Genomic DNA, 25,589 nt, shown 5'->3' on the forward strand with positions numbered 1-25,589 from the left:
CTTTTGTTCCCTATACCAAATCAGTTTTTATTGCTGCTTTCGTTGTCTTTCTCAAGTGCTGAAGTGCCCTCTGAAGTAGTTTAAAATTTGCATTTCCTTAAAAATCAACGCCAATATGTACTTGTTATATATGTCTATTAGTTAGCTGTTTGTTCTCTTTAGACTAATGTCCATTCAACCTTTCTTCCTATTTGTTATTAATGGGTTATTTATAGTTTGTCTTAATGTGCAAGTGTTCTTTATATACCTTGGTTATTAACTCCTCATCAGATGATGTGAAAATATCTTCTCCTATTCAATAGGTTGTCTTTTTCCTGTTTATGATCATTGTTTTACATTAAGATTAGATAAAGCAGCTGGAAATAGATGTCAAACTCTCAAGGAAAGAGAAGAGCTGGGGATGTGAAAATCATTGAAGATATAGTAAGGAGATATGATATCAGGTATCAGGGACTCAAAGATAACTTGAGATAGGATAGCATCCTGAAGAAAAAATATTTTTCAATTCATTGAATCATTGTGAATTGTAAAGTTACTCAAGATTGAGTTTCAGTAGTACAATGTTCAAATAACGATCCCTTTACCCTCCACCAACAAATAATGTTTGAAGGGAGGAAATCATAAGAGAAAAAATTGTTTTTTGTTTAGTTTGGGGGCCACACTAGGTAGTGCTTAGGGCTTCCTAAGATATCAGATATCACTCCTCTCAGCCTCAGGGGACCACATGGAGTGCTAAGGATTGAACCTTGGTCAGCCATGAGCAAGGCAAGAACCTTGCCTATTGTACTGAATTTTAAAAACTGAAAAAGTCAAAATTCAAAGCTCCAAAAAGTAAAGTGGCTATAAAATTTTCTTGTGTATGATTGTGCTCAAACATCTCCTCTTTTTGTCATATGTGCAACACCTATTCAAGCTTCAATCAAATGTATCTTTCAAAAGCCTTTTCTGATCTTCCAGTAGATAAGCGAATCCTCTTGCTCTGTACTGCACTAAAAATTTGTGTCTATATCCCTTGGTGTTTTCAGCATATATTTGCTTCTTTTAATAATTGTTAGTGTTTCATAAGCAAAAAAAGTCCTTGTAAAAATGCTACATGTCATTGGTTTTATTTCTTGAATGTGTCATAGCCTCAGGTTTTTGCTTTATACAGGTAGTGATAAATAAACATGTGTTGATCGTTCACTAATAGGATATAATAATATTATAATAGGATAATAATATAATATTATTATTATCTCAAAGTTAATCCCCTCCCTCCCCAACTAATCAGCTTATTTTTATTAGTCATAATTATTTTTCAAACCAGTAAGTGTTTTTTTTCATTTTAAGTGCGTTTTAACATACAGCAACCATTAATTCATTTTATTGGAAATACTGTTAATTTTCTTTGAGAAATTCAGTGTTTGTAGCTGAATATTATCCTATAACAATTCAGTATTGCTTAAATCACAAAGTCTCAGATAATTGTACTATATATATATATATATATATATATATACTACCAGGCATTACATTTAATTTCCTTGTTACATAGACATTCCAGTTATTATTTATATTCTTTTAAGAAGACTGGTCAAAACTAATCAAAAACCAAAAGTTGAAATCAATGAAATTATTGATTTTGAAATTTGCTACACTTTTATTAAATGAATGTTACTTAGTGAAACATATACCATTCATTTCTTGTATAATAAAAAGGAAGATGTTAACACCAAAATACAAGTGTAAGAATATTTATCCCTATTTCCTATCTTCCGACTTCCTTGCACTCAGCTGCAAAATGCTTTTTTATATTCTTTGTTTTTAACGTTTATTTTAGTTTTCTTCTTGCTCCTGACATGTGTATAGTAGAAACTGACAATTTTATATGCTGCTTACAAAAAAGAAGAGAATGTTTTTCTGAAGATGTCACTGTTTATAGTTAAATAAGCCACTTTTCATGATAAGATATTTCTTATATTTATTCAGAGGTTTCTATTCTTTTCCCTTATGACTTGATAATAGTCCTGCTATTCTAACCCTTCAGTGAAACAGTGTTTTGCCACAATTTGAGATATTTGCAGTGTATGCTGTTCTTCATATGAAAAAAGATTAGCTTCTTAGTAATAGCTTCTTTTGAATTATGAAAGAATTTCTACAATAGAGAAGGAAACCACAGAGGGAAATGTGATCAATGGTGGTTTGTGTAGGCATTAATTTCTTTCTTGCAAAGGTTTTTATAGTTTTTTGGTTAGAAGAATAAAGAAACTGCCACCACAGTGTGACTATTATTCCATTCCCTGCAAATGCACTGATGATTATCTAGGTAATTTCTTGATACTTCTTAACAAATCCATTTTTAGCAGACCTCTACTAACTAGTAATGTCTTTCATGAAGATTTGCAATTGCTTTGTATTAGGAATATATGAAAAAATGATGAAATCTTTAACCAGAAAGTCTTGGGTAAAAACTCATGTATCTTACTGATTGCTCTTTCTCTCAGATATTAGCTCCTTATCTGTAAAGTAAGGAACATATGTAGAAATATAAGGTGAAATAAATGTATAAACTATTTACACCAGACTAAATGATAAAATACAGGGTTTTTTCTGTATAAAAAGGAGAAAACACACACACACACACACACACACACACACACACGAGAAATAGTCTCTGTTCCTGTCTCCCAGTACTAGTTATCATGGCTTCTATTCTATTTTTCCTTCCTCTATCTATTCCTCTCACTTCTCATTGTACACACTAATACCTCCTGTTATAAGCCTACAGACTAGCGCATATCCTTTTCTACTTTCAGGGACTTTCTGGCTCTATTCAAATATCCTACAGAAAAACCCAATAAGACTGTGATGGTAGTAATAAATCAAGAGTCTTAAGTAGCAGTCAGAAGAGAGGCAGAGCCTAGATGATGTTGAAAGTAGCCCTGTGATCCACTATTGTGGATCCACAAAACCACAACCCAGAAGCAGCAAAATCACTTGAGAGGGCCATCAAGAAAGGCCAAGAATAAAATTCAGCTGAATTTCTTATAACTCTCCCACAAGGGCAGATTACAAGGCACAGCAGACACAATGAGGGAGTTGTGTACAAACCCACGAAGCTTAACAGTGGGCTTAATTTTGGGGGAAGTCTCTACCAGTACCATTTCTATAACTTCTAAGATAATGAATTAGAGACATCACATGGACATATTCAATGAATTCAAAGAAACAATGGTGTAGAGAGCCCACAACGCACAAAGAAGAATGAAAGTGGAAATGAGAAAACTAATTGGAAGTGACAGAACTGAAGATTATTGTAGATAAAATGAAAAATTGAGTGGAATAGCTCAGCAGCAGAATAACAGCAGCTGAAGAACAAACTGGTGAGCTTAAAGATAAGATTAAGGTAACTTCTAAAGTGCAATAGACGATACGAAAAAGTCTAAAAATAAATGAATAGCACAGCAAAAAAATATGAGTTTAAGAAGAACAGATAAAGCATCATAAGAGAACTTGAGTAACAGGAAGGTAAGATTGACAAAGAACTATTAGTTAACGGAATCGTAACTAAAAAATCCTCAGAGTTAAAGAATGCATACAATGGAATCAAGAGTCTCAAAGTGTCACAGCCAAAATAATTTCGAATAAAAGACCTTAAAGTTATATTATGATCAGAATAACATAAAATAAGAGACAGAGTACTGAAAGCAGCCAGATCAAAGAAGGACCTTAGATACAAAGAATAGCCCATGATATTCATGGGAAATCTATTAAGTGAGAGTCTATAGGCCAGAAGGTAATTGTAGAATGTTGAATATAGTAAAATAAAAAACCACAAAGAATACTTTATCTCACTAGTTCATTTATTAATTCAGATTTGAAGGGATGAAATACAAATTTATCAAGGGATACAAAGGTACTTGGACAATAAACTGCTTGTGAAATTCTTAGTCTTAAAAACAGCTTTGTGAGAAATACTAATACTTTTAAAAAGACATCTTTTAAAATGAAAAGCTTCACAAACAATTTCTACTATAAGATGGCAACTAAATTCTTTTCATTAATTAGAAAACTATCTGAATTTTGACCTAAGGACATATAATTAAAGTATCACGGTCCTCCCATTGTTTATCGATTTGCTCGAGCGGGCCCAGTAACATCTCCATCGTGAGACTTGTTGTTACTGCCAAACACAGTAACAACAAGTAATATAACTAAAGGTATGATAAAAACCTCAACAAAAATTTGATCGAACATAGCCTAGACCTCTGCTTTCCAGCACAGTGGACTATATATAGACTATAACAAAAAACATATAAAGTTTTTTTTTGTTTTTAGTCTAAATGATTTATAAAACTTAATTTGGTTAAATGAAGAAAATTTCAAAATTTTTCTCTTATACGTAATAACCCAGGAATCTATGAAATATTTGTAAATAATCGTAACAACTTTATGACCCATTCCTGGTCTATATCAAGAGAGTTCATTTTCAAATATATTTCACTTATTCTTAGAGCTTAGAGCTATTTTAGTTCTTCAGCACTGTAAAAAATTTATAGTATACATATTTTCTGAAATTATATTTATAATATTAACACATTATTTTGCATTTCAGTAATTGATCACTAAGAAGATCTGGCTAAAAGTTTTGGTATGACAGGCTTTTTGAATGCTGTGAATGCTTTGTTCAGATGAAAGGTTTCAAGTTGTGTGATTGAATTGAGAAAAATAACATTATTTTAATGAAAAATGCCAAATTGAGAATTTTCTTATTAATACTAATCTATTAAAAACATACTGAAACAGACCTAATGTAACTTTGGCAATCTTCTAGAAATTTGCCTTCCCATTGACCTAGTAGAAACACGACCTGTTGACCTATATTTCATTAACCTTGGTATTCTTTTGATATTGGACTCTTTAATATCACCCAAAGTACCTTCCATCTTTCAAAGCATTCTAATTCATATTTTAAACCTGAATTTTGATGTGAACTTTCTTTGTGAATCACATGGATAGTTTTGTGAAGTTGCATTTCAGTCTAAGTTACCTTTTGTAACTTAGACTTTGGGTACAGTTTTCCTAACTTTAAGTACAATTATCAGGCCAGCCTGTCACTGTAACCGTCACTGTCCTCCCGTTCATCGATTTGCTCGAGTGGGCCCAGTAACGTTTCCATTGTGACACTTGTTATTGTGTTTGGCATATCAAATACGTCATGGATAGCTTGCCAGGCTTTGCTGTGTGGGTGAGATATTCTCAGTAGCTTGCCAGGCTCTCCGAGAGGGGTGGAGGAATCGAACCTAGGTCAGCAATGTTGGCTGCATGCAAGACAAATGCCCTACCTGCTGTGCTATCACTCCAACCCAGCCAGCCTAATGATTAAAAAAATGTTACAAATGTGCATATACATAACATGCATATATGTGTGTATATATGTGCATACAAATACATATGCATATGCACATTCACATGTATTACATGAAAAATATACAATCTGGGATAATCGTGATCACTTCAGAGAATGAGATTGTTTCTTAATAATATTATTCAATACTTACATTTTTTGAATGATTAAACAAAACTTAAAATGTTTCAGTGATTTTTTGAAAGACACCTATTTGAAAAACTATAGAATTCAAACTAGAACATAAGTGCTTCGATGTCTGGTGCTGTACTTTATTTCCCAAAACACTTCATAAATAAACAATAAACATAGAATACTAGAATATGCTATGAAAATTGTTTCAGAGTAACTGACCCAATATGTTTCTGGATTTGTTTCTTCAATTTGTGAAATCATCCTGCATAAGTCAATAATAAACTACTCATTTGTCTTTACACATTCCTGTCTATCGCTACTTGATAAAATGCAACTTAAATATTTAAACAAGTTTAAAAAACCAGGAGAGACTATGTTGTGTGTTGTTTCCCTTATGAATAACATAATTGCTGTTTTCATATGTGGGTTTTCCCACTGGATATAATTTTTAAACACTGTGTGGTTTATATTTATGACCTCAATCCATTATTGAAATTAATAGTCATATTTAATCACATCCAGACAGTGTATTTTAATTTAACAGAATTTTTGGCACCAAAAATATTCTGATCTGGTCACTCATTATTTATTATTAATGAAAGGTTTTAGACAAACCTTTGTCTATGCAATTTGTATCAGGTCATATGCCTTTAAGTAGACAGGCAAACAGGAATAGAAGATTCTGTTGACAGGTAAATGTGAATCAACCTGGTTTCATTCAAAAGAACATAATCAAGCTCTTTTCAAATAATATAAAATGCAAAATGATTGCCTGTTGGATGGGAGCAGGCCTTATCAGTCTCTCTTCTCAGAGAAATGATTGCTGAAGTCTAGCTGCAAGAACATATGCTACAGCTTATCATTTGACTTCTCTGCAGTCTCTAGTATTTATTAACAGTTGATTTTCTGTAGTTGTTCTTCTCTCCTTCTTCCTTTGCCAGCAGAATTACTTTCTCTGAATCTACATCTAGCCTTCATTTTCTTATCAGTCTTGTTAAAAGGGGATCATCATTTTATTATTAGTTTTGAAGTGTCTTTCATATTATTAAGTGGGATATAGCTTTAGCTTCAGAATTCATTTAACAGACTCTGTATTTGTTTAGTTCTTTGTCTAATTATCATTATCATACTCCCATTCCCACCCCCATGAGACTGAATCTTTTATAGCATCAAGAATAAGGGTAAATTGTGAATTTCTGCCTCCACAGAAAATGTGCTATTCACCAGTAATTCCTAGTAGGATTGAAACAGTGCAAACTTCAAGCATGTGAAAATAGTTTTACTCACCTACGTTAAAAGTCTTTCATAACTATATTGTATTTATTCCAAGTCTCCTAGTACTTGTAGCACTGTCCTCCAGTTGTTCAATTTGCTCGGGCGGGCCCAATAACGTTTCCATTGTGAGACTTGTTGTTACTGTGTTTGGCATATGGATAAAGATCTCATGGTAGCTTGCACGCAATGCAAATGCCCCACCCCTGTGCTATCTCTCTAGCTCAGTACTTGAATTGTACTTAAATACTTAAACTGTGATTCTCTTTTTGCTTTTCATTGTTCTACAGTTGCAACAGAAGATAATTTTTTTTGAGCATGTGAGTTTAAATTTTCAATATCAAAAATACATTCTTGTATTCTCTAAAATAATTCATAATTTTTCCTTACAACATTTTTTGTCATTGCTCTACTGAATTTAACATAAAATTCTGCAAGTTACTGAATACATGTTATCTTGGATTCCCAATCTAAACAACTATGGGAAAAGTGTTGGTGTCATGCCTTCATTTTTAGATTCAGATGATTCAAAATAGCCTAAAAGTTCTAGTTTCAGACTGTCTCTGAACACTGTTCATAATGTTTCGATAAATTTTTCAGAGGCAGTGCAAGAACTGGGTTAGCACTTTAAATAGAAGGAAGTCAGCTTTTACTAGAGCAATATGTTTCTTCTTTAAGTAAAAATAAAATTTTCTCTTACCTAAAGAAATCAAAGTTATCCAAATTACCTAACTTCTTGGTATTCTAGCATTCAATATTCTGATGATCATTATGATATGTTTAAAATAATCATATTTATATTTAGAAATCAGTTTATATATCTATATTTTTTGTAAAATTAACTTACTCAAACAACTAAAATATAAAAACTCCTATGTGGCATTGGATGAATACTTCCACTAAGAAGTTGTAATAATTTTATAGTTTTCAGTTAAGTACAAAATTTAAAGTTGTCTTCAATTTTGCATATGATTATTATCAGGTGTCTCTGAGATAATGTTAAATATATTTCCCTATCATTGCGGTATAATGATATAGGGAGACATCCCCAAGAGGTATTAGATATCTATTGCTGCAACAAATTATCCTACAAAAGCATCTTCAAATAGCAATTTTTAAGTTATTGCATAATCTTGATAAGGGCATGAATCAAAATGGTTTAGATGGGTAACTCTAGCTGAAAGTCTCTCACAAGATTAAAATCACAGTGTTAGCCAGGACTGGTATCATTTCCAGTTCAGAATAGAAGGGAATCCACTTTTAAGAATACTCACATGACGCCTCCCCCAGATGGAACCCTGGTGACCAGAAGCCTCTACAAACACAGCTCGAGTATGCGGGAACGAGGACTTTTTCTCAAATCTGCCGGACTACACCTCCCAGGTAACCTCTGATCCCGGAAGTCACGCCCACAGCCCGCCCCCCAGCGCCATCTTTGAAACGTTCAGAATAAGAGAAGGAACACATGGAGGGTGCGGGATCCCGGAGGAAAAGAAAAAAGAAAAAACAGGTTCCAAAAAGGGCCGAGAGCACCGGCAAGTTCCAGATGGAGTAGGCGCCGCATCCCGCCTCCCCCAGATGGAACCCTGGTGACCAGAAGCCTCTACGAACACAGCTCGAGTATGCGGGAACGAGGACTTTTTCTCAAATCTGCCGGACTACACCTCCCAGGTAACCTCTGATCCCGGAAGTCACGCCCACAGCCCGCCCCCCAGCGCCATCTTTGAAACGTTCAGAATAAGAGAAGGAACACATGGAGGGTGCGGGATCCCGGAGGAAAAGAAAAAAGAAAAAACAGGTTCCAAAAAGGGCCGAGAGCACCGGCAAGTTCCAGATGGAGTAGGCGCCGCATCCCGCCTCCCCCAGATGGAACCCTGGTGACCAGAAGCCTCTACGAACACAGCTCGAGTATGCGGGAACGAGGACTTTTTCTCAAATCTGCCGGACTACACCTCCCAGGTAACCTCTGATCCCGGAAGTCACGCCCACAGCCCGCCCCCCAGCGCCATCTTTGAAACGTTCAGAATAAGAGAAGGAACACATGGAGGGTGCGGGATCCCGGAGGAAAAGAAAAAAGAAAAAACAGGTTCCAAAAAGGGCCGAGAGCACCGGCAAGTTCCAGATGGAGTAGGCGCCGCATCCCGCCTCCCCCAGATGGAACCCTGGTGACCAGAAGCCTCTACAAACACAGCTCGAGTATGCGGGAACGAGGACTTTTTCTCAAATCTGCCGGACTACACCTCCCAGGTAACCTCTGATCCCGGAAGTCACGCCCACAGCCCGCCCCCCAGCGCCATCTTTGAAACGTTCAGAATAAGAGAAGGAACACATGGAGGGTGCGGGATCCCGGAGGAAAAGAAAAAAGAAAAAACAGGTTCCAAAAAGGGCCGAGAGCACCGGCAAGTTCCAGATGGAGTAGGCGCCGCATCCCGCCTCCCCCAGATGGAACCCTGGTGACCAGAAGCCTCTACAAACACAGCTCGAGTATGCGGGAACGAGGACTTTTTCTCAAATCTGCCGGACTACACCTCCCAGGTAACCTCTGATCCCGGAAGTCACGCCCACAGCCCGCCCCCCAGCGCCATCTTTGAAACGTTCAGAATAAGAGAAGGAACACATGGAGGGTGCGGGATCCCGGAGGAAAAGAAAAAAGAAAAAACAGGTTCCAAAAAGGGCCGAGAGCACCGGCAAGTTCCAGATGGAGTAGGCGCCGCATCCCGCCTCCCCCAGATGGAACCCTGGTGACCAGAAGCCTCTACGAACACAGCTCGAGTATGCGGGAACGAGGACTTTTTCTCAAATCTGCCGGACTACACCTCCCAGGTAACCTCTGATCCCGGAAGTCACGCCCACAGCCCGCCCCCCAGCGCCATCTTTGAAACGTTCAGAATAAGAGAAGGAACACATGGAGGGTGCGGGATCCCGGAGGAAAAGAAAAAAGAAAAAACAGGTTCCAAAAAGGGCCGAGAGCACCGGCAAGTTCCAGATGGAGTAGGCGCCGCATCCCGCCTCCCCCAGATGGAACCCTGGTGACCAGAAGCCTCTACGAACACAGCTCGAGTATGCGGGAACGAGGACTTTTTCTCAAATCTGCCGGACTACACCTCCCAGGTAACCTCTGATCCCGGAAGTCACGCCCACAGCCCGCCCCCCAGCGCCATCTTTGAAACGTTCAGAATAAGAGAAGGAACACATGGAGGGTGCGGGATCCCGGAGGAAAAGAAAAAAGAAAAAACAGGTTCCAAAAAGGGCCGAGAGCACCGGCAAGTTCCAGATGGAGTAGGCGCCGCATCCCGCCTCCCCCAGATGGAACCCTGGTGACCAGAAGCCTCTACAAACACAGCTCGAGTATGCGGGAACGAGGACTTTTTCTCAAATCTGCCGGACTACACCTCCCAGGTAACCTCTGATCCCGGAAGTCACGCCCACAGCCCGCCCCCCAGCGCCATCTTTGAAACGTTCAGAATAAGAGAAGGAACACATGGAGGGTGCGGGATCCCGGAGGAAAAGAAAAAAGAAAAAACAGGTTCCAAAAAGGGCCGAGAGCACCGGCAAGTTCCAGATGGAGTAGGCGCCATCCCGCCTCCCCCAGATGGAACCCTGGTGACCAGAAGCCTCTACAAACACAGCTCGAGTATGCGGGAACGAGGACTTTTTCTCAAATCTGCCGGACTACACCTCCCAGGTAACCTCTGATCCCGGAAGTCACGCCCACAGCCCGCCCCCCAGCGCCATCTTTGAAACGTTCAGAATAAGAGAAGGAACACATGGAGGGTGCGGGATCCCGGAGGAAAAGAAAAAAGAAAAAACAGGTTCCAAAAAGGGCCGAGAGCACCGGCAAGTTCCAGATGGAGTAGGCGCCGCATCCCGCCTCCCCCAGATGGAACCCTGGTGACCAGAAGCCTCTACGAACACAGCTCGAGTATGCGGGAACGAGGACTTTTTCTCAAATCTGCCGGACTACACCTCCCAGGTAACCTCTGATCCCGGAAGTCACGCCCACAGCCCGCCCCCCAGCGCCATCTTTGAAACGTTCAGAATAAGAGAAGGAACACATGGAGGGTGCGGGATCCCGGAGGAAAAGAAAAAAGAAAAAACAGGTTCCAAAAAGGGCCGAGAGCACCGGCAAGTTCCAGATGGAGTAGGCGCCGCATCCCGCCTCCCCCAGATGGAACCCTGGTGACCAGAAGCCTCTACAAACACAGCTCGAGTATGCGGGAACGAGGACTTTTTCTCAAATCTGCCGGACTACACCTCCCAGGTAACCTCTGATCCCGGAAGTCACGCCCACAGCCCGCCCCCCAGCGCCATCTTTGAAACGTTCAGAATAAGAGAAGGAACACATGGAGGGTGCGGGATCCCGGAGGAAAAGAAAAAAGAAAAAACAGGTTCCAAAAAGGGCCGAGAGCACCGGCAAGTTCCAGATGGAGTAGGCGCCGCATCCCGCCTCCCCCAGATGGAACCCTGGTGACCAGAAGCCTCTACGAACACAGCTCGAGTATGCGGGAACGAGGACTTTTTCTCAAATCTGCCGGACTACACCTCCCAGGTAACCTCTGATCCCGGAAGTCACGCCCACAGCCCGCCCCCCAGCGCCATCTTTGAAACGTTCAGAATAAGAGAAGGAACACATGGAGGGTGCGGGATCCCGGAGGAAAAGAAAAAAGAAAAAACAGGTTCCAAAAAGGGCCGAGAGCACCGGCAAGTTCCAGATGGAGTAGGCGCCGCATCCCGCCTCCCCCAGATGGAACCCTGGTGACCAGAAGCCTCTACGAACACAGCTCGAGTATGCGGGAACGAGGACTTTTTCTCAAATCTGCCGGACTACACCTCCCAGGTAACCTCTGATCCCGGAAGTCACGCCCACAGCCCGCCCCCCAGCGCCATCTTTGAAACGTTCAGAATAAGAGAAGGAACACATGGAGGGTGCGGGATCCCGGAGGAAAAGAAAAAAGAAAAAACAGGTTCCAAAAAGGGCCGAGAGCACCGGCAAGTTCCAGATGGAGTAGGCGCCGCATCCCGCCTCCCCCAGATGGAACCCTGGTGACCAGAAGCCTCTACAAACACAGCTCGAGTATGCGGGAACGAGGACTTTTTCTCAAATCTGCCGGACTACACCTCCCAGGTAACCTCTGATCCCGGAAGTCACGCCCACAGCCCGCCCCCCAGCGCCATCTTTGAAACGTTCAGAATAAGAGAAGGAACACATGGAGGGTGCGGGATCCCGGAGGAAAAGAAAAAAGAAAAAACAGGTTCCAAAAAGGGCCGAGAGCACCGGCAAGTTCCAGATGGAGTAGGCGCCATCCCGCCTCCCCCAGATGGAACCCTGGTGACCAGAAGCCTCTACAAACACAGCTCGAGTATGCGGGAACGAGGACTTCTTCTCAAATCTGCCGGACTACACCTCCCAGGTAACCTCTGATCCCGGAAGTCACGCCCACAGCCCGCCCCCCAGCGCCATCTTTGAAACGTTCAGAATAAGAGAAGGAACACATGGAGGGTGCGGGATCCCGGAGGAAAAGAAAAAAGAAAAAACAGGTTCCAAAAAGGGCCGAGAGCACCGGCAAGTTCCAGATGGAGTAGGCGCCGCATCCCGCCTCCCCCAGATGGAACCCTGGTGACCAGAAGCCTCTACAAACACAGCTCGAGTATGCGGGAACGAGGACTTTTTCTCAAATCTGCCGGACTACACCTCCCAGGTAACCTCTGATCCCGGAAGTCACGCCCACAGCCCGCCCCCCAGCGCCATCTTTGAAACGTTCAGAATAAGAGAAGGAACACATGGAGGGTGCGGGATCCCGGAGGAAAAGAAAAAAGAAAAAACAGGTTCCAAAAAGGGCCGAGAGCACCGGCAAGTTCCAGATGGAGTAGGCGCCGCATCCCGCCTCCCCCAGATGGAACCCTGGTGACCAGAAGCCTCTACAAACACAGCTCGAGTATGCGGGAACGAGGACTTTTTCTCAAATCTGCCGGACTACACCTCCCAGGTAACCTCTGATCCCGGAAGTCACGCCCACAGCCCGCCCCCCAGCGCCATCTTTGAAACGTTCAGAATAAGAGAAGGAACACATGGAGGGTGCGGGATCCCGGAGGAAAAGAAAAAAGAAAAAACAGGTTCCAAAAAGGGCCGAGAGCACCGGCAAGTTCCAGATGGAGTAGGCGCCGCATCCCGCCTCCCCCAGATGGAACCCTGGTGACCAGAAGCCTCTACGAACACAGCTCGAGTATGCGGGAACGAGGACTTTTTCTCAAATCTGCCGGACTACACCTCCCAGGTAACCTCTGATCCCGGAAGTCACGCCCACAGCCCGCCCCCCAGCGCCATCTTTGAAACGTTCAGAATAAGAGAAGGAACACATGGAGGGTGCGGGATCCCGGAGGAAAAGAAAAAAGAAAAAACAGGTTCCAAAAAGGGCCGAGAGCACCGGCAAGTTCCAGATGGAGTAGGCGCCGCATCCCGCCTCCCCCAGATGGAACCCTGGTGACCAGAAGCCTCTACGAACACAGCTCGAGTATGCGGGAACGAGGACTTTTTCTCAAATCTGCCGGACTACACCTCCCAGGTAACCTCTGATCCCGGAAGTCACGCCCACAGCCCGCCCCCCAGCGCCATCTTTGAAACGTTCAGAATAAGAGAAGGAACACATGGAGGGTGCGGGATCCCGGAGGAAAAGAAAAAAGAAAAAACAGGTTCCAAAAAGGGCCGAGAGCACCGGCAAGTTCCAGATGGAGTAGGCGCCGCATCCCGCCTCCCCCAGATGGAACCCTGGTGACCAGAAGCCTCTACAAACACAGCTCGAGTATGCGGGAACGAGGACTTTTTCTCAAATCTGCCGGACTACACCTCCCAGGTAACCTCTGATCCCGGAAGTCACGCCCACAGCCCGCCCCCCAGCGCCATCTTTGAAACGTTCAGAATAAGAGAAGGAACACATGGAGGGTGCGGGATCCCGGAGGAAAAGAAAAAAGAAAAAACAGGTTCCAAAAAGGGCCGAGAGCACCGGCAAGTTCCAGATGGAGTAGGCGCCATCCCGCCTCCCCCAGATGGAACCCTGGTGACCAGAAGCCTCTACAAACACAGCTCGAGTATGCGGGAACGAGGACTTCTTCTCAAATCTGCCGGACTACACCTCCCAGGTAACCTCTGATCCCGGAAGTCACGCCCACAGCCCGCCCCCCAGCGCCATCTTTGAAACGTTCAGAATAAGAGAAGGAACACATGGAGGGTGCGGGATCCCGGAGGAAAAGAAAAAAGAAAAAACAGGTTCCAAAAAGGGCCGAGAGCACCGGCAAGTTCCAGATGGAGTAGGCGCCGCATCCCGCCTCCCCCAGATGGAACCCTGGTGACCAGAAGCCTCTACGAACACAGCTCGAGTATGCGGGAACGAGGACTTTTTCTCAAATCTGCCGGACTACACCTCCCAGGTAACCTCTGATCCCGGAAGTCACGCCCACAGCCCGCCCCCCAGCGCCATCTTTGAAACGTTCAGAATAAGAGAAGGAACACATGGAGGGTGCGGGATCCCGGAGGAAAAGAAAAAAGAAAAAACAGGTTCCAAAAAGGGCCGAGAGCACCGGCAAGTTCCAGATGGAGTAGGCGCCGCATCCCGCCTCCCCCAGATGGAACCCTGGTGACCAGAAGCCTCTACAAACACAGCTCGAGTATGCGGGAACGAGGACTTTTTCTCAAATCTGCCGGACTACACCTCCCAGGTAACCTCTGATCCCGGAAGTCACGCCCACAGCCCGCCCCCCAGCGCCATCTTTGAAACGTTCAGAATAAGAGAAGGAACACATGGAGGGTGCGGGATCCCGGAGGAAAAGAAAAAAGAAAAAACAGGTTCCAAAAAGGGCCGAGAGCACCGGCAAGTTCCAGATGGAGTAGGCGCCGCATCCCGCCTCCCCCAGATGGAACCCTGGTGACCAGAAGCCTCTACGAACACAGCTCGAGTATGCGGGAACGAGGACTTTTTCTCAAATCTGCCGGACTACACCTCCCAGGTAACCTCTGATCCCGGAAGTCACGCCCACAGCCCGCCCCCCAGCGCCATCTTTGAAACGTTCAGAATAAGAGAAGGAACACATGGAGGGTGCGGGATCCCGGAGGAAAAGAAAAAAGAAAAAACAGGTTCCAAAAAGGGCCGAGAGCACCGGCAAGTTCCAGATGGAGTAGGCGCCGCATCCCGCCTCCCCCAGATGGAACCCTGGTGACCAGAAGCCTCTACGAACACAGCTCGAGTATGCGGGAACGAGGACTTTTTCTCAAATCTGCCGGACTACACCTCCCAGGTAACCTCTGATCCCGGAAGTCACGCCCACAGCCCGCCCCCCAGCGCCATCTTTGAAACGTTCAGAATAAGAGAAGGAACACATGGAGGGTGCGGGATCCCGGAGGAAAAGAAAAAAGAAAAAACAGGTTCCAAAAAGGGCCGAGAGCACCGGCAAGTTCCAGATGGAGTAGGCGCCGCATCCCGCCTCCCCCAGATGGAACCCTGGTGACCAGAAGCCTCTACAAACACAGCTCGAGTATGCGGGAACGAGGACTTTTTCTCAAATCTGCCGGACTACACCTCCCAGGTAACCTCTGATCCCGGAAGTCACGCCCACAGCCCGCCCCCCAGCGCCATCTTTGAAACGTTCAGAATAAGAGAAGGAACACATGGAGGGTGCGGGATCCCGGAGGAAAAGAAAAAAGAAAAAACAGGTTCCAAAAAGGGCCGAGAGCACCGGCAAGTTCCAGATGGAGTAGGCGCCATCCCGCCTCCCCCAGATGGAACCCTGGTGACCAGAAGCCTCTACAAACACAGCTCGAGTATGCGGGAACGAGGACTTCTTCTCAAAACCGCGCGGCCGCTTACGCGGCCGCGCGACATCTCTCTATATACAAAGTGATCAATGAGAAGTAAACCACCCAATCTTTCTCCCTGAAAATCAGAGTTAAGTTTGGAGCATGGCCACAGCCCCAGAAACACAAGGACTTAATGCAGAAACCAGCAGCTTAGAGCAGAAAAGTGAACGGACGATGAGTTAATCCAGGCCATCATTTCTGCCCAGAGGGGAAAAGGGTATTGCCCCATTCGCCCTCTCTTCTCTGGAAAGAAGGATGGCGGCCACATGGGAGCCTTGTGGACAGCAGGTATGAGCCGGGGGTGTGGGGGCGACTAAAACCTCATGGGAAGGGGGGCGTTCTGGTCCGTCCTTCACGCCCTACCGAGGTCACCAGTTGTCCCCCACGAGCGGCTCTCCAGCACAGCCACGGCCCCAGAAGCACAAGGACTTAATGCAGAACCCAGCAGCTTGGAGCAGAAAAGTGAACGGACTATGCATTGATCCAGGCCATCAAGTCTGCCGGAGGGGAAAGGGTGTTGCCCCATTCGCCCTCTCCTCTCTGGAAAGAAAGATGGCGGCCACATGGGAGCCTTGTGGACAGCAGGTATGAGCCGGGAGTGTGGGGGCGACTAAAACCTCATGGGAAGGGGGGCGTTTCGCTCCGCCCTTCACACCCTACCGAGGCCACCAGTTGCCCCCACGAGCGGCTCTCCAGCACGGCCACAGCCCCAGAAGCACAACGACCTAATGCAGAACCCAGCAGCTTGGAGCAGAAAAGTGAAAGGACTATGCGTTAATCCAGGCAATCATTTCTGCCCAGAGGGGAAAGGGTGTTGCTCCCTTCCGCCCTCCTCCCTCTGGAAAGAAAGATGGCGGCTACATGGGAGCCTTGTGGACAGCAGGTATGAGCCGGGGGTGTGGGGGCGACTAAAACCTCATGGGAAGGGGGGGGCGTTCTGGTCCGTCCTTCACGCCCTACCGAGGTCACCAGTTGCCCCCCACGAGCGGCTCTCCAGCACGGCCACGACCCCAGAAGCACAAGGACTTAATGCAGAACCCAGCAGCTTGGAGCAGAAAAGTGAACGGACTCTGCATTGATCCAGGCCATCAAGTCTGCCGGAGGGGAAAGGGTGTTGCCCCATTCGCCCTCTCCTCTCTGGAAAGAAAGATGGCGGCCACATGGGAGCCTTGTGGACAGCAGGTATGAGCCGGGAGTGTGGGGGCGACTAAAACCTCATGGGAAGGGGGGCATTTCGGTCCGCCCTTCACGCCCTACCGAGGCCACCGGTTGCCCCCCGCGAGCGGCTCTCCAGCACGGCCAGGACTCCAGAACACAGAAACCAATTTCTTAACTATCTGACTTTTAGTAGAAATACTTCCAGGGTCAATAGGTAAAAGAGCAGAAATCCAAAACCAACATTTAATTCTTGAACCCAGCCGTAGAAAGCAAATCACTTCACAATGCTTTTTCAGCATGTCTGATTTGGGGGGGGGGGGGGTAAACTCTAAATAATAGTGGTGAATCTTTTATTGAAACAATGAATCTAATCAAAGCAGATAGAGTGTTAACTAGAATTCATCTGCTTCACAGGGACGGGGAGGGGTGGGGGGTGGGGTTTTATTGGGGTTCTTCATGGTAAAAAATAAGTATTGGTAAAGGGAAATGTGTTTGATATTTGCATGACTGAGACATAAACCTGAAAGCTTTGTAACCTTTCCCACAGTGATTCAATAAATAAATAAAAAAAAAAAAAAAAAAAAAAAAAAAAAAAAAAGAATACTCACATGACTTTGTCAGGATTCATTAGTCCCACTTTCAAGCTACTCATTGACTGTTGGCTAGGCTTAGTTACTAACTGGTGTAAACTATATGTGTTAGTCACTTATCATGTGGGTAATTTTATGCTTACTCACCACTCTTTCACCATTTACATGTATGATGAGTTTTTCAGTGAACTGTGTACTTTTACTCCTGGAATAACTATAACTGTAATGGTTAATTTGAAATGTACTTATATACCAAGGGCTTCAAGACAGAGTGAGAGACAACAAATAAGAAGTATGCAGCAATATTTAAATCAAATTTAATAGGCATTATTCCACCATTTTTCAGCCCTTTATTAGAAGCAAGTCCTTAGGAATAGTCCATACTAAAGAGGAGATTTTAACAGGTGTGTGAAGGTTAGAACAGGTGGAAATTTTAATTCCACATTACAAGCTGTCTAATACAGCCCACCTTTTGGTTCTCAGTGATAATCTCCTTCCATAAAGAAAATAAATAACAAAAGCTCATGAACTGTCATGCTCTTACAACTTAAGAGAATATGCAAAATGATCCTGAAATATCAACTCTATTATCTTGTTGAATTAGAACTGTTCTTTTATTTCTCAGTCATTCTATATGACCAGTCACAAATTATTTCTATAGTCTCATCCTTAATTCAGGAAGTCTCCAAGACCAGTGAAACTGAGGGAGGGAAGAAATGATTACTGACATGTGTTACATCTGTTCAAACAATAGGAACACACTTATTTCAATGACTCAAGTAAGCATATTTCTACCATGTACCTGAAAAGGAGAAAAATCAGAAACATCAATGAATTGTACAAAGATTAATATGCTGGAAAAATTATTTTATCACTACCTAATTACCAACAATTGCATGGGCCACGTTTAGATAGTACACAAATATCTACCAAGTATCAGTATTGGCTTCTACAAATTAGTAGGGACAAACGACAAACAACATAACCTATTTCTGGTCTCTAAATATGTAAAAGAGAAAAATATATAGGAAGTTACAAATGGGATTCATTATAAATATCAGATAGGGCATAAGAAAAATATCTAATGTAGTCCCGAAGAGGGAAGGCATTCTGTAGGTGAGCAGTAGGATATATAAAATCTAATAAATTCTAATAGAGATAACAAAATAGGACACTAAAGAAAATTAAGATGTTTAATACTTGTAGAGTGAAATAAATTTATTGCAGCTATTTAATAGGTCAAGAGGTCTGGAAAATTCTGCATTTATACTTAACTATTACCTTTGCTTGATCAAGTTAGCGAGGCATCTTTTGCATTTAGCCCTCATCTGTGAAATGAGAAGTTTTAATTAGATGTTGTCTGAGACCTTATCCAACTCCACTATCTGTTATTATTTCTGACTCTTGGGAACGTTTTTTTTTGTTGTTGTTGTTCCTGGCTGCCCTTCTTGGGAAGTTTTTTAAGCATATCTTTTATATAAAAATTATAAAATAATTATCTTACAAAAAAGTAACTTGCTGAAGCACTGTACAACAACAATAAAAAAATTAGGAAAATTCTCATAGTGAAAATAGTGGACTTTTATTCCCATCTCTTTTGAAACATATGCTAAAAAAATTGTCTCAAAAAAGAAAAGTTTCTAAAAAACTGATACTTCCTCATGAAAAACTTCTATCCTTGGGACAATTTTTATCCTAAATTATCTTGCATTAAATCTAATTATTTTCATATGTTTGTCTTGTATGTTGTCTGTTTATTTGTCTGTAGAAAACTGTGATTTTTCTCCCTTCACATCCTCCCCAAATATTTTACACCAGAATTCTATCAACATATTAGTTCCACCATGCTATTCATGATTCCTAACTCTTTATAAACTCTCTTATTTCCAGAGAAGTGTGCTGTCAGTGGCATTCACATTTATACCATACCCAAAGCAACCATCATTCTTCTAGCTGTAAACTGAATCCTGAGTCGGAATTCTTTCATTTTCTTTGTTTTGTCTGATGTGAAAGCCTTCATCCTCTCTCACCTCTTTTACTGATCTAATCTAGGTTTTCAAAGCAAATAAATATTCTATAATATATTGGCAGGGATGATACAACAGGAACACATCTATTTTGGAGGAGTATAATTGCTAACACTACTTTGGGAAACAGCTTGGCATTATCTACTGAAGTTGAACATATGTGTACCAGATGATCCAGCATTTCCACTCCTCATTATATACAACATGTGTAGCATGAAATATCTACAAGGATGTTTATTGAAGCATTGTAAATTGCTCTAAAATGGAAATTAACCAATGTCCATCAGTCACAGAATGGGTGAACTGTGATATATTCACGTGATATTTTACAAAGTACAGCATAAACGAAATTAATAAGTATATGCAAGTAGTCAGGGAAAGTAATGTGTCATACATGATTCTATTTATAAAATGTTTAAGTTTATTTAAACTATAGGGTTCAAATGTAACACAATGTTTGTTTATCTTTGTGGCGAACTAGGATTGGGAAAGAGCATGTGATTTCTGTAGCATGAGGTTTCTATACCAAAATGTTCTCTATTTTGACTAGAGTGATATGTACTCTCCTGTTTGCTTTTGCATGATTCATTGTTTACAAATTTTTTCTCTAAGTGCACTTTACTTCAATTTTAAAATATTTTTTAAATTACTTGTGTTTCTAAGAAATTCTGCTTGGTTTTTATAAAAGACCATAAAGACAATAAAACAAAAAAACTAAAAGCTTTAGTTTTAAAAGACATAAAAACTAAAAGCCTTTATTCTTTAGTGACTGATTTCCCAGTTCATCTTATCCTTGCATATTGTTACAAAAATCTTTTTTTCTAGTATCTTTCATCACTGGTGTGTATTTTCTCTAATTTTTTTGTATGTTAATTGCATTGTGGTCTAAGATAGGATTTCTGCTTGCATGCAGCATATCTTAGTTTGATCCTTAGTATGACCCAAAGTGGTCCCTGTGACACAGCCAGGGATATGCCCTGAGCACAGCCATGTGTGCCCAAACTCAACTCCCCAAATAAAAATTCAATTTATTGTTCAGCTAACAAAGTTCTAATTATTTGTCTATTAAATATATTTGTACACATTAAAACATATAAGCATATTAGGAAAATGTGTATGCTAGAAATTAGAAAACTGGAAGAAAAACAAAAGATGGAGGAGCAGGAGAAGCAGGAGGAGGAGAAGGATGAAAGATCACTTAGGGTGTCTGACATGATGGACAAAACAAACGTTGAAAAGTGTACTCTCCTCGCTCATGTGCACTTTTTACTATGTGGTATGCTCATTGAGAAGAGATGACAATTTTGCATGACATAATCCTTTTGGTGTTTTAAATTTTTTCTTTGCTTACTTAGTGTTGCTTTTCTAGGATAAACTTGGATCTATGAAAATGTGAGGATAATGACTAGAGAAAAACATGTGAAAACTGTTTTTGTTATCTTTTATAAAAAAGATGATAGAAGTTTGTTACTGAAATGCCATTAATATGTAATTATAAACTACATAAAAGAGGCTGTCATTGTTTGTGGTAATGCAGAATGTTTTGAAATCATGCACTGTTTTGATCATCAAGATTTGTGTGTGTGTGTGGTCTTCAGTAAAGTTTCAGAAGAAAGGTCATTGAAGTAGACATTGAAGTAATGTCATTGAAATAAACATAATTGAAGTAACTTTAAACAAAGCTGTATAAAAGATCACATTATAGCTTATAAATTAAATCCCTGTTTTTTTTCTGCTGTGATATCTTCTTATATGTTCTAAGTACTTAACATAAATATTCCTATTACATTTAATAGTCATTAATAAAATTTGCAATTTTATATTATAATTAAGGACTGTCATATAGAAAAATTATAGTGAGGATTTACAAAATACTTTTGAGTCATATTACAAAATATACATGATTTGATTCTGATTTCTAATAAAGAATATAAGATGGTATGTATATGACATAAAAAACAGAAAACAAGGTACTCTTTATGGAATGCTTATTATTTCTATATGAAACACTAGTTTTATAACAAAACAATAGACAACATTTCAATTATTTCCTATGAATATCTTGTAAATGCCCTATATTGTACCTGACCAGATTATACCTCATCATGAAAAATTATATTTATTTACTTTAGCTATGCAGTTTTCTCAGCCATAATAAATCAGAATTTTGACAGAAAGCATAGAAATGAAAGAACCAATATTCCTCTTGAAACTTCCATTATCTTATCCACAGTACCCATGTTTGAGGACCTTGATTTTGCTTACTTAGTTAAACCAATTGCTCAAAAGTTATTTGCTTCAAACTATGGAAGTATATTAGCCATTTTTCCTCAATTTTTAAAAAAAGAATCAAATCGGGACTTCTTAATGACATATAATTTGATCACAGTAAGGATCTCACTTGACCTAAACATGAAAGAAGAGTTTTAAAGAACTGATATCTTAGAGTTCTGTCAGTTTTTTTTAAAAAAAAATGATATTAAATGTTTTAAGTTGACTCTTCTAAAGATCAACAAATCATTAAGTTGAAACTGTACTAAGTAATTAAAGGTAACTTTGTGAAAATCAAATAACTGTATTTATGTCTTTAAAAATTCTAAGAAATGACTTCTGACAGCAAATCCAATGTGAACTTGCCTAATGATAGAGAAGACAATTGCTTAACTACATTTAGTTATGTATCAACATTTGGTAAGAACCTTCTATAGATGGATTGAAACATGTTTATTAAAATATAATTAAGATGTGTCATTCTGTAGTTATATGAGTTGTGGCAAAGACCTTTCAGATTTCTCCCTCCAGGCAATTTCAAAGGTCTAGGAGGAAATCATTTTTTCATATTCTTCAGAAAATAAACAAGATCTGACTTATCTTTATATTTCATTGCTTAAAGTAAAGGAATTATTTCTCTAAAGTTAGGTTCTATTAGACAATTAAATTAACCAAGTGGATGATAAATAAAAAATGAGTGAGATGAACATATTCATTCTTATCAAAGGGTTTAAATATTTTTGTATGATAATATCAATTCAGGGATAGCTAGATAGAAAATATCAGTTTCGTTCTATGTCTTCTCCAAATGCACAACTCACAACAAATCATGTGTTCATTAACTATGAAGTTCTTCAAATCCTCTTTGAAAGTTATTTCAAACAAGCAGTTCCCCCAAAAGGAGACAGGGCATGTAATATTTCTGACTGTAAGAGTAAGGGGAAGAAGGAGATGTGATTACAGTAAATAAATGGAGGCTTGCTGACCAAGACTTCATGCTTCTCATCAGAGGTCTCTATTTTTGTCTAAACTTCCAAAGCTATTTCATTGTACTATGAGGAGAGCAGAGGTCTTGGTTTCTGTGATTGGTTATTGTTTTGAAAAGGAAAGAAAATTACCTTTCATTTTCTTTTCTCTGGCATCAAATCCCCAGTGAAGGTTTGAAGGACATTCCAAATCACTGTAACTATAGCATGGAGCTTTTGAGTTCATTACTTTTGACTAAGGTTTGCCATTGCTCTCAATATCTCACCAAATACTGAAAATAAAAATCTACAAACCCCCCTTTTTTGCAAAAATATTCAACTTTCTGCTTGTTTGAAACTCCTAATCAAAATAAGATTGTAGCTATAAAGCATTTACCAAAAATGCATTCTGTAGCATATGCTAAGTGAACATCATGCATCGTCTGCAAACGAACAGCAGTTGTAGTTAGAAAATTTCTTTATCAAATATTGATATTTTATTCATCTGAAAACTGTTTTTGAAAGGGGGAGTCAGTCATCATTTGCCATATATCATGGCATAATATTAAATTAATACTAAAAAGAAAGGACTGGTAAAATAGTTTAGTGGGTGAAGGACTGCTTGCACATGAGTGGTATGAGTTTAATCCCCAACACACAATATGGTCCCCTAAATCCTTTAAATAGTGATTCAGGAGTACAGAGTCAGGAGTAGACCCTATGCATAGGGAGTGAAGTCCAAAAATATAAAACTTAAAATAAGACACTCAGTTATTTTAAGGCTGCCTCATTTTAAAGTTTTAATGGAGGATCAAATAATCACAGTTTGGGCATGCTAAATATTGAGGGAAAACAAAAGCAACACTGTAATGGCATAAGGAATTGTGTATTAATTGTAATTTACATAAAATCTCAGTGCCAATGGATGATCCTAGAATTGGTAGGGTGATGGAGGACTATATATGTACCAATAGTCTATGGATGGGTCATGTATGGTCATTTTAAAGCTAAGGCTGAGAGTAGTTTGATTTATAATTAGCAGTATTCCATTTGAGAAATCAAGTCAGATTATCATATTTACCTAAAAAAAATGCTGTCTGATTCTATAACAGGACAAAAAAATTGGAATGGTTTGGTTACCAACTAGTAAGTTTCTGGAATATAGAGTCATATGATGAGACGTGATAAGGAAGCACAGATTGCTGTTGGAGCTCGTAGCAAGTACATCTAAATGAAACCTTGGAGGAAGTAAGATGTCAAGGAATGCTTTCTGCATGAGATTCCAACTTCTCTGGGAAACAGCAGAAGGAAAATAAGTTGAATATAAGTTGAATACATAAAAGTGTTGAGAAGAAATTAGTCTAAGAGGAAGGAAATCTGAAAACAAGCTAGAATAATTAGGAAAACCTTTAAACCTCATAAAATGATTCTATTAAAGATTGAAGGCAAAGTACCTTTTATATGTTTCACAGTTGTGGATTAAAAATTGTTAATGCAGTTCTTCCACAAAAAATGCAATACTTATAAGATGAACAATTCTTTCATGCTTCCTCGTTCCAAGATGAGTAGGCTATACAAGGATGTGTTTTACTTTGCCTGCCAAGTTTTAAGTTATATCCTTAATAATTTAGGGGATGTCTAGTTTCAAAAAGACAAAGAGCTGGAATTTTCAATTGTATGATGTAATTTTAGGAAATAACAAACTAAAACATTCAATAAGCATGATGAAATAGTTGTAGGAAAGCAATTCAGCCAGTTTATATTAAACATGATAATCCTGGTTCAAAATTTTAATGAAGTCAATATTCACTGCTATTACAGCGTGTCTATAAAAGGTATTTCCAGGCTGACAATTGACAATTCATCATTTAGACTAAAGAAATTATCATAAATAATTGATAACAGTTTTTTATTCAACAATTTGATATTTGTCCCCATTAATTTTTTCAATCTCTTTTAAGAAAAGATGGCAGAAATATATCTTAAAAACAATATAAGATTTCAAATATTTAATTTTTTCTTTATTTCTATTAGGTTTGCACTTCTCAAGGTCAGGGACTGTGTCTATGAATATCTGAACAAGCTCACCAAGGTAAGTTTTCTTAATTCCTTTTTTTCCAACCCTTCTCTTCTCTGGGCACTAGTGCCTGATATCTAGTATATATTTAAAAATATTGATTGGAATGGATAGACAGATAGATAGATGGACAGAATAGTCAAATGTCATATTATTTTCATCTACTTCTCTTCTAAAATATGCTAATTTTGAATTGTTTGTAACTGTGAATGACCGTTTTTTTCTTATAAATCAAATTACAATATATACAGAAAAGGAAAAAAACCTAGAAACTAATCTGCCATTAAAGAATTAATTTTTCAGTTATGAATCACGGATAATATTAGTCATGAATATTTGGAAATCTAACAGTAGGTTGAAATTTGTCCTGTTGCAGCAGATGCATATAGATTTAATATTGATTGCATTTGGCTGAAGCTGCTATGAACTTATTAACCCTTGGCTGCGTTCTTGCTTACACACAATATTTTGGTTCCACTGGAAATGGTCGAATTATTTGTTACTAGTTAAGTGATAAAGTGGAGAAGAAAGTAAAACATATTAGCAGATTTTAAATATCTGTAGCACTGTAGCACTGTCATCCCGTTGTTCACTGATTTCCTTGAGTAGGCGCCAGTAACGTCTCCATTTGTCCCAGCACTGAGATTTTAACGGTCTCTCCTCTCATCCTTCCAAATTCTTCCATATCGCAGGCTCTCTCCGAGTCAGGGGAATGGGACCTGTTATTGTTACTGTTTTGGGCATATCAAATATGCCACAGGCAGCTCGCCAGGCTCTGCCTTGTGGGGTGGGGGGATACTCCTGGTGGCTTGCCAGGCTCTCCTAGAGGGAGAAACTGTTCTTCCAGGAGCTTTGTTTTA

The 25,589-nt window shown here is 40.5% G+C and overlaps 1 protein-coding gene across 4 annotated transcripts in view; it reads left to right on the forward strand.

The window, feature by feature from the left end:
* Positions 1-25,589, forward strand: part of PTPRD (protein tyrosine phosphatase receptor type D) — a 1,654,013-nt gene that overhangs the window by 745,028 nt on the left and 883,396 nt on the right. For all 4 annotated transcript variants that reach the window (XM_056130610.1, XM_056130612.1, XM_056130611.1 and 1 more), the window contains exon 6: positions 24,687-24,744. The gene's annotated coding sequence lies outside the window, so the exon portion shown is untranslated. The remainder of the gene's footprint in view (positions 1-24,686; positions 24,745-25,589) is intronic.

The sequence above is a fragment of the Sorex fumeus genome, unplaced genomic scaffold (assembly GCF_029834395.1).
Source record: "Sorex fumeus unplaced genomic scaffold, SorFum_2.1 ptg000079l, whole genome shotgun sequence".
Classification (NCBI taxonomy): Eukaryota; Metazoa; Chordata; class Mammalia; order Eulipotyphla; family Soricidae; genus Sorex; species Sorex fumeus.